This window comes from Pelodiscus sinensis, chromosome 1 (assembly GCF_052426305.1).
Source record: "Pelodiscus sinensis isolate ZL-2025 chromosome 1, ASM5242630v1, whole genome shotgun sequence".
Lineage (NCBI taxonomy): Eukaryota > Metazoa > Chordata > Testudines > Trionychidae > Pelodiscus > Pelodiscus sinensis.
In genome coordinates this window covers 356,649,981-356,659,702 of record NC_143052.1, presented here as the reverse complement: position 1 = coordinate 356,659,702, position 9,722 = coordinate 356,649,981, and positions in this window count along the sequence as shown.

Genomic DNA, 9,722 nt, shown 5'->3' with positions numbered 1-9,722 from the left:
GAACCGTGCATTGACCTGACTTCCTGTAGGTTGTCAGTGTCTAAGCTGAAGAACACATTGCATATACCTGGATGGAGACACAATGTTACTACATGTTACTACATGCACAATTGGAGTATTTCCTCATGGTCTCGTTTCACAGACTGTAAAATGACTTACTTTATTTGGAGAAATTAATTATAAACAATTGACCCTGCTAATGCCACATCCATATTTGATGGTGGTCTGTGCATCAAAGGGTATGTCTAGACTACAGGCTTTTGTTGATGGAAGTTCTGTCAACAGATACTGTCGACAAAGCTTCTGTCAACAAAGAGCATCTAGACTACATCCAGTTCTGTCGACAAAGCAAGCCACTTTGTCGACATGAGAGTGTAGATGAAAAGGACAGTGTAGATTCAATAATGCCTTCTGTCGACAGAACTCTGTCGACAGAAGGCGTTATTCCTCGTAGAATGAGGTTTACAGCCGTCAACAAAACTGCTGAGTTCTGTCGACGTTATGTCGACAGAACTCAGCGGCAGTGTAGACGCAGGTATAGTTTTGTCAACAAAAGTCCACTTTTGTCGACAAAACCCTGTAGTCTAGACACACCCAAAAAGTTCTACACGTCATGGTATGGTGAACCCTTCCTATACCTGTAGGAAACACAAGTAGGAATTGCAATTGAATCTTGGGTTAAGGAATCTGTGCTCTAGGGTGTTCCACATTCACCCCATTGCTCAAAATCTGAGAGTGGAAAAATAATCTTTGCCATGATATGTACCAGAGGGAAACTTCCCAACCAGAACTCATCTCAGGAAAAAGACCTGGGTGTCTCCTAGCAGTTGAATGGAAACACCTCTTTCTATGCACTAGAAAGCAAAATATAATCTTGGGATACCTAAGGATTGCGGTGGGGAAAAATCTGCTCTGGGCACATGGTGATTTTGGTCACCCAGTCGCTATAAAGGATATAGCAGATAGAAAGAAAGACGGTCGGTAGGAATAGGGAAGGCTGCCATATGCAGACAGTTTGAAATGTCTGGGGCTGTCCAGTTCAGAGAAGAGACACAGAAGAGGACATATGACAGAGGAAGGGAGAATAAAGAATGGAATTAATTGCCTAAGGTAGACTGAGAACAATTCCCAACTGGTAACATTTATAGACACTTGGGTTACGTCGACATTGGCAAGTTTTAGTGCAAATACTTTTAACGCAAGAGTTTTTGCGTTAAAGTATCTGCTCAGAGAGCACTGGAATGTGTTTTTGCACAAGAGATGTGCTTTTGCGCAAAAGCATCTGTGCCAGTGTAGACACTCTCTTGCACAAGAAAGCTCCGATGGCCATTTTAGCCACCGGGCTTTCTTGTGCAAGAAATTCATGTTTCCTGTCTACACTGACCTCTTGCGCAAGAACAGTTGCGCAAAAAGGCTTTTTCCTGAGCAGGAGCATCATGGTTCTGGTGCAAGAAGCACTGATTTCACACATTAGAACATCAGTGTTCTTGCGCACGAACTCCCCGCCAGTGTAGACAGGCAGCAAGTTTTTGCGCAAAAGCGGCCGATTTTGTGCAAAATCATGCCAATGTAGACACAGCCTTAGTGCTTCAAAAGGGACTGGTTCCGCATATCTGAAGTAAAAAAAAAATAGACCAAAAAACCAGGAATGAAATTTGGAAGTTCTTGAAAAAGAGTTTATTAAACAGCACAAAAGATCACCTTTCACAGTCAAGATAGTGGACAGTTTTGGGTGAAAACCTGTATTATTGCTAAAGTTGAGGTGTAACCCGCACATATTCTGGGTGTTGTACAGTATCCCATTTAGTGACATTTAAACCACTTACAGAGACAATAATGAGTCTGCTTTACTGCCTTTGCTGGAAGCCAGCTGGCTTTTAGTTCATGCTGTAGAGCAGTGGTTCCCAAACTTTTCGGTATCACACCCCATTTTTGATTTTTGAGACATCCTTGCTCTCCCCCACCCCAGTAACAGCAAAACTTGTTGAGTAACAAAAACCGGAACTGACCGGGGCCAAAAAACCAAAAATAGCAGCAAAACTTAGGGTGGGGATTGATGGCGGGGAAGGAGTCTGGGTCACCTCCTGCCCCCCCTGGAATTTCTTCATGCCCCCCAGTTTGGAAACCCACGATGTAGAGGTTCATGAACTAAATCCAGAGGTCTTAGGTTCGATTCTGCCTGTCAACATTACTGAAGCAGAAATTTTAAAGAAAAAATATAGATCAAAAGGGAAAATAGTAAGCAACATAACTAGGAAGTTATGAAACTTGATAAGGCATGTTAAAGATACTGAGGAAATTCCATGCTTCGCAGGACTACGTATCACAAAAAAGAAGTTATTTAGTAAATTAAGAACAAAGGAATCCTAGAAAAGGGGTTAGGTCAGCTTCTAGAGGGTGAAAGGAATCTTGTTAATCTGTCTGAAAAGATAGACGTGGTCAAGAAATGCATTTTTCTTCATTGGCAAATATGCAGAGTAAGGTACACATATCACAGTGACAGAATGCGTTTAAGTCTATTAAGTATGAAAGAGTAGAACCTTAAACTGACATACACCAGAGTTACCGACTGTCCACACAACTGCACATCTCATTCAGAACCGGAAGGGTGCAATGAGGCAGCAAAGCAAAAAAATAAAATAAAATAAAAAAAAATGAAAAGGCAAATATAGGAATCATAGAACCATAGAGCTGGAAGAGACATCAGGAGTCATCAAGTCCAGCCCCCTGCCCAAAGCAGGACCAATCCCAGCTCAATCATCCCAGCCAGGGCTTTGTCAATCCAAGACTTTAAAACCTCTAGGGATGGAGATTCCACCACCTCCCTAGGTAACCCATCCAGTACTTCACCTCCCTTCTAGGGCAGTACTGTGGTAAAGAGAAAACTAAATAAAGATTAAAGGAATTTAAGAAAAATTATGTTACGAGATTATGAAACAATGGAAAAGCTGGCATAGGTTTTGTTCAAAAAAGATAGGACTGTTATTGATGGCAGTCAACAACATGGATTGTGGGAAAAAGCTTGCCAGTTTAGAGTACATGTTTAGTTCACCAGGGAAATGGTAAACATGCAATAGACTTTGATTTCTCGGAGGCATTCCATTTAGTAACAGAAAACATCCCTATTAAAAATTAAACACTATAAAATATGGTTTGAGCACATTTTAAATGGCCCAAAAAAGTGGCTAACTTAAGAGACCTTGGAAAACAGCTGTAAAAAGGCTGGTGTCTGCGAATGGGGCTGTTTCTAGGGGGATTCTACATGGATCAGTTCTAGACCTGATGCTAGCCAATGTTTTCATCTGTGATTTATCAGCAGGAATGAAATCAGCACAGATACAATTCACGGAGGACCCAGAGATTGGAGGATTGGTTAAAATAAGGAGGCCAGGGCAGCCATGCCAATTGATGGGGAAGATTTGGGGAGCTGGGCCCATGCAAATAAAATATTCTAACGCAGTCACATGCAAATTATGCTCTCAGAAGAAGGAATTCAGGGCCAGCCCACAGACTAGGGCACTGTGTTATGGAACCCAGGGACCCTGAAAAGTATTTGGGGGTCACTGTGGACAATCAGCTCATCATAAGCTTGCAATGTGATGACGTGTCCAAAAGGAAGGAGGGATCTCAGGGTGGATGAGTAGAGCAGTGGTGAGTTGGAGCAGGGGAAGGATTCTCTCTGCACATGGCACTGGTGAAACTAACGTATGATACACCTCATCCATGAGAAGTAACGGTAGTTCGAATTAGAGATCCTAATTCGAACTACTTACTCCATGTCGCATGTAGCCACGGGCACAGAGTTCAGACTAAGGGGGATTTAAAAATGGCGGCTCCCGAGAAGATGCAAATGAAGCCTGGGATATTTAAATCCCGGGCTTCATTTGCAACCCCGGTTGCCCTCATTTGCCTACCTAGCTTGAACTAACGAGCTAGTGTAGACATACCCTAAGAGACCCCCTTAAAGGAAAACATTCCTTTTCTCTCACATAGTTTTCCCTTTCTTTACTTCTAACTATTTGATGAACTATTTTTAAGAGAAACAACTCCAGCAAAATAAGTACCTTAGGGTATGTCTACACTACCCTGCTAGTTCGAACTAGCGGGGTAATGTATGCATACTGAACTTGCTAATGAAGCCCGGGATTTGAATTTCCCGGGCTTCGTTAGCATAAAGCCGGCGCCGCCTTTTTTAAAAGCCGGCTAGTGCGAACCCCGTGCCGCGCGGCTACACGCGGCACGGGCTAGATAGTTCGAACTAGCTAGCTATTCCGAACTATCTGTACACCTCATGGATAATTCGAACTATCTAGCCCGTGCCACGTGTAGCCGCGCGGCACGGGGTTCGCACTAGCCGGCTTTTAAAAATGGCGGCGCCGGCTTTATGCTAACGAAGCCCGGGAAATTCAAATCCCGGGCTTCATTAGCAAGTTCGGTATGCATACATTACCCCGCTAGTTCGAACTAGCGGGGTAGTGTAGACATACTCTCAGTAAGATAAAATCCTTTGTGTTGCCTAAAATCTTTGACCACATATTTTTTTTTAAAGTTGCAGAAATGTTATAAGCATGTCTATTGTTATGGAGATCAGACAAAGTAAACTAAAAGTGTTCCTTTTTTTTCTAAAAAGCAATGAACATCTTTATGAATACACTAATCCTCTGTGACTGATCAATTTAGAATTATGTCTGTGTTCCACCAAGTTTAAAATATGTCGTAATCCAGAATGGGTGTTTCATGAAGGTTTAAGAGTACATTTAAAATATAAAATCAGCTTAGAAATACCAATTAACAACAATAAAACAGCGAAGAGCTGCATCATGTATTCTGTAACATTTAATGTTGTGTTCAGCAGCACAGATGACTTGCCCTTACCTTACGTAGTTCTTGCAAATAAATCTCGGACAAACTTTAGGGTGCATCAAAAAACCTGTGATAGGCATTTTTATGCTCAAGTTTAGTGCTTTCAATTATGCACTTTTCTTCACCATCTGGTATATTCTGGAAAATAAGCTCTTTTTTAAAATGAAATTGTAGAAGAGGGTTATTTTTTCAAATGTTGTTTGTTTCATTTGGACTCAGGGAGTTGACTCGAGGGTAGTACAGGCCGGACCACTGGCAGAGAAGGTGGGTTGGGGAGCTTGTGATGTGTGTTACCACATTTGACAAATGACGATGAAAAATGGGAGAGAGAGCAGAAAGGAGCCACATTTATTCCAAGCTGGAGAAAATGACGGAGAGTGAGAGAGTTCCGGGTTGACGGTATTTACATGGATGGCAGAGGTCTTCCTGTCTGCACAGATAATCCATCTCCCTGAGAGATGGTAGCTAGGTCAATGAAATAATTCTCAACTCCATCGAATGTTGCCTTGAACAGAGTCCATGCTAATGGGAATGGATCTTTGCCCTTGCCAAAAATTTAAATAAAAATGCAATTCTGGTTTGCATGAGTGGAGGCAGAGCATACAAGCCATGGGAGATGGAAGAATCCCTCTTCTCTCACCCTCAGCTGGAGCACTGTGTCCAGTTTTGCTCACCAGTGTCTAGAAAGGATGCAGTGAAATGGGAAAGGATCCAGAGGTGAGTAACAGAAACGATCCGAAGGACGGAACGCCAGCCATGCGAGCAAAGGCTGGAGAAACGGCGTATGTTTCGTTTGCAAAAGAGAAGATTAAGAGGAGACTCAAACACTTTTAAGGTCGCCATCAAGAGACAGAGACAAGTTATTCTCTCTTGCCACACAGGGCAGGAAAATAGGCAATGGGTTCACAGCACGGCAGATTTAGATTGCAACTCAGGATCAATTTCCTAATGATAAGAGGAGAATAACAATAGAACAGAGGCCTGGGGGAGATATGGAAGCTCCTTCACTGAAGGATTTCCAAAGGAGCCTGACTAACCAACAATCCTGGATGACTAAAACCAAACACAACCTGTATCTTGGCAGCAGATTAGACCAGCTGGCCCGTGTGCCCTGTAGCTGTATGGTGCTCTGATATAAAAACCTAGTGCAGACCAGACCTTACGCACACACAAAGTGGACTCAGTACAGAGATAAGTGGGTGAAATTTAGAAGCCTGCTCGATAGAGGAGGTCAGGCTCGGTGATCTGATGACCCCGTCTAATAGTCCCTATGAATCCATCGATAGACAGTATAGATCAGATATTTATTTGTACGGGCGCATCACACACAAACAAGGGAACATTCAGCCATACTGAGCATATAAAACAGATCAAAGAAATTGGCATGAGAACTCCTTACCACAAGCACCATGGAGCAAAGAGTTGGGCTGAATGCCAATCAGAAACTGACTGGCTATGGTAGGTGGTGCTGGCGGCATGACCGTTAGTTTAGGCTGGCGGACGGCTTCCATGAGAATGTCTCATTTTCAGCTGCTTGTCAGTTTGCTGAGCGTTAATCATTTGGCCTGAAATTTCCCGAACTCTCAGCCCAGAATCTGCAGCAGCGTCCCACGCCGAGAGCCGGCACGGGGCTGTGCACTGGTTATAACCCAGCTCTGGGCCGTCCCAGTGGGGTTCGCTCAGCCTCTAATGGAGAAGCAGCATCTGAATGTAAACAGGCTGTAGAGAGGAGACTCCCTAGACAATGTCTCTCTTTCCATGTCTGCTCTTCTGGGCTCTTTATCCAGCTCTAGGAATAACCAGCAATGAAGAGCCTTTCCCAAAGGGAGATGGGAACTCTCGGGGTTTGTGCTGGGTCAGAGAGGAGTTGGCTGCTCTGTGCATTTCTGTCTATTGAAATAGTATCATTATTTAGTAAGAAAATATAGGATAATGCCTTCCTCTCCGCAGGGTCTGATATGTGGTGAGTGCCCAGGGTGGCTGGATAGATCATAGCAAGAAACATCTGGAGAAATATGAGTGAGGGGAATCATGAGCTTTCTCTGCAGATACGTGGGTCTGTAGCTAAGGCATCAGAGATCAGTAGTTCTCATCAATCACTAGCATCCTACTCTGCGAGCACTGTCTCGAGAGACGTGTGTGAGCATGTCAAGGAGAAACTGGACTCACTGTCTAGCAGGACTGTTTGTTAGGCGGGTGAGATGGACGGCCTCAGGGTGCAACCTGTGACAAGGATATCGCTGAGCTCTCTAACATACCAAATTGGCTCCCACTTACACTGTGAGTCTGTGGCAAGCCGTGATCTTTTTCAGGTCTTGCACTTACACAGCCATACACAGAGTGGGACTTTCAAGTGCCAACAATAGAGAAGATCCAGCCAATTCCACAGAGTTTTCCAACCTAGGATGCCAGAGCTATGTAATGTTGCCCTTATCAGAAGCTGGATCAGTATCCATTTATTACCCATCCCGTCCCTCCCTCAATGTGGAGGGGACAATGCACCATTACCTGTTCCTGAGCAAAATCCCCCTTTGCATTTCCAACAACACACTGTTCTAGGTAAAAGAAATAGAAACAGAATTATTTCGTACAGAAAGATTGATTTTAATAGTGATAAGCAACATTGTACAGATCAAAGTTGGTTCTCTAAGAAATAAACAACATTGAAATCCAAGTTGGTACACAGGAAGGAATTTGAAAAAAAAGTAATATTTCATCCTCGTTATGCAAACAGTCAACTTCCCACCCTATGATTCTATGATTCTAAGTAATGACTTCAGTACCACCTTTTATTCTTTTGCCATGTGGGGGAAGCTTCATTCTCAAAGCAATAGCACCCAGTACAATTATTAGAAATGTACAGACACAAGATGGACTACAGTGTCACATGAGCTGGTGACAGGCCTTTGCACGCTTCAGTGAGTCATAGACGGTGACATTACACATATCCTGGTTAGAATGGTCACAGGAGTCCCCATCTGGAGTATTGCGTCCAATTCTGCTTCTCTCCCCCCATTACTAACAGATGGTTGATGCCTTTGAGAGAGACTCGCAGAGGGCAACACAAACGATTAGGGGTTGGAGCACATGACCTATGAAGAGAGGCTGAGGGATTTTGGCTTATTCAGTCTGCAGAAGAGAAGAGTGAGGGGGGATTCAATAGCAGTCATCAACTTCCTGAAGGGGGGTTCCAAAGAGAATGGAGCGAGGCTGTTCTCAGTAGTGACGGATGGCAGAACAAGGAGCAATGGTCTCAAGTTGCAGTGGGGGAGGTCTAGGTTGGATATTAGGAAAAACTATTTCACAAGGAGGATGGGGAAGCACTGGGATGGGTTCCCTAGGGAGGGGGTGGAATCTCCATCCCTAGTGGTTTTTAAGTCCAGGCTTGACAAAGCCCTGGCTGGGATGATTGACTTGGGTTGGTCCTGCTTTGGGCAGGGGGCTGGACTCCATGACTCCTGAGGTCTCTTCCAGCCCTCAGATTCTAGGATTCTATTAAACAATCCCTCTGCTTTTCAGAGCACAATAGATACCCAGATCCAGGTAGACACAAAACAACACCTACATGTCACTCCCTACCTTAGTGTCCCCACCATTCTGGAGAAATTCTGAAGTTTGGTCTCAGTATGTTAAGATGTCCAACGCCAACCTCCTGCAAGTCCTAGCTTGTCCTCCAGCTGGAGTGTGACTCTCTGCCACAGCCACAGCCCTGCAACCAAAATGTCCCCTCTGCCATCTTAGTGCCACGCTCTTGCCCCAGCTTCTTCTAGTACAGCAAGCCTCTGTGTTTTTCAAGGGGTGGACCAACCCCTCCTCCCTCTAGTCCCTCTTCTGGGGAGGTTCCATCCCTTCTACACCCACTTCTCAACAAAGGAGAGGAAGAAAACTGGATTTATGTTGTTACTCCTTGCTTCTGTTCGGGCCATTCTCATTGGGTACTGATCATCTTTAATGATGATGTCCTTGTTGAGAGATACCTCCACCCTGTCTCCTTCCTCTTAGTACAAGAAGCATGAGGAACAAATACAGTAAAATCCCAAAGGCGTGAGAATAGTGATTGTTCATGCAATCAAACATGAGTTAAGAGTGCGACACAGTATATTCATGTCCATGAGTCCATTTCATAAAGCATGGGGGACATACATTTGAATGGACTAACAGAAAATAGCTCCCCAACAGCAATATCTATAGATACTTAGTCCTTCAAAAGGGCTAATTCCCGCAAAATGGAAGGAAATGATCAGTATAGGAGTTCCTTAAGAAGACTTTATTAGATATGTAAACCGCTATAATTCCACAGTCCAAGAAGTGGGCCACTTTGGCTAAAAATCTGGTTTAATGGTAAAGTGAAGACAGCAATATGGGTGGGGGAAAAGGGGAGCACAAGGCCAAGGAAGGGTTAAGCATCCTGCAGGATAAAAAACCCAAATTTATCCTTTAGGAACGTACTTGTAGATAGTGCATACATATCATTACATGTTAACTAGATAAATATAGGGTTCCTCTCTATGCTGTGATTATCGCTCCTTGACATGTATCTACAGATGATGGGACATTGTCTTACATTAATTGTTTTACCTAATTAAGAACATAAGAACATAAGAACATAAGAACGGCCGTACTGGGTCAGACCAAAGGTCCTTCTAGCCCAGTATCCTGTCTGCCGACAGTGGCCAGCACCAGGTGCCCCAGAGAGGGTGGACCGAAGACAATGATCAAGAGATTTGTCTCCTGCCATCTCTCTCCAGCCTCTGACAAACAGAGGCCAAGGACACCATTTTATCCCCTGGCAAATAGCCTTTTATGGACCTAACCTCCATGAAATTATCTAGCTTCTCTTTAAACTCTATTATAGTCCC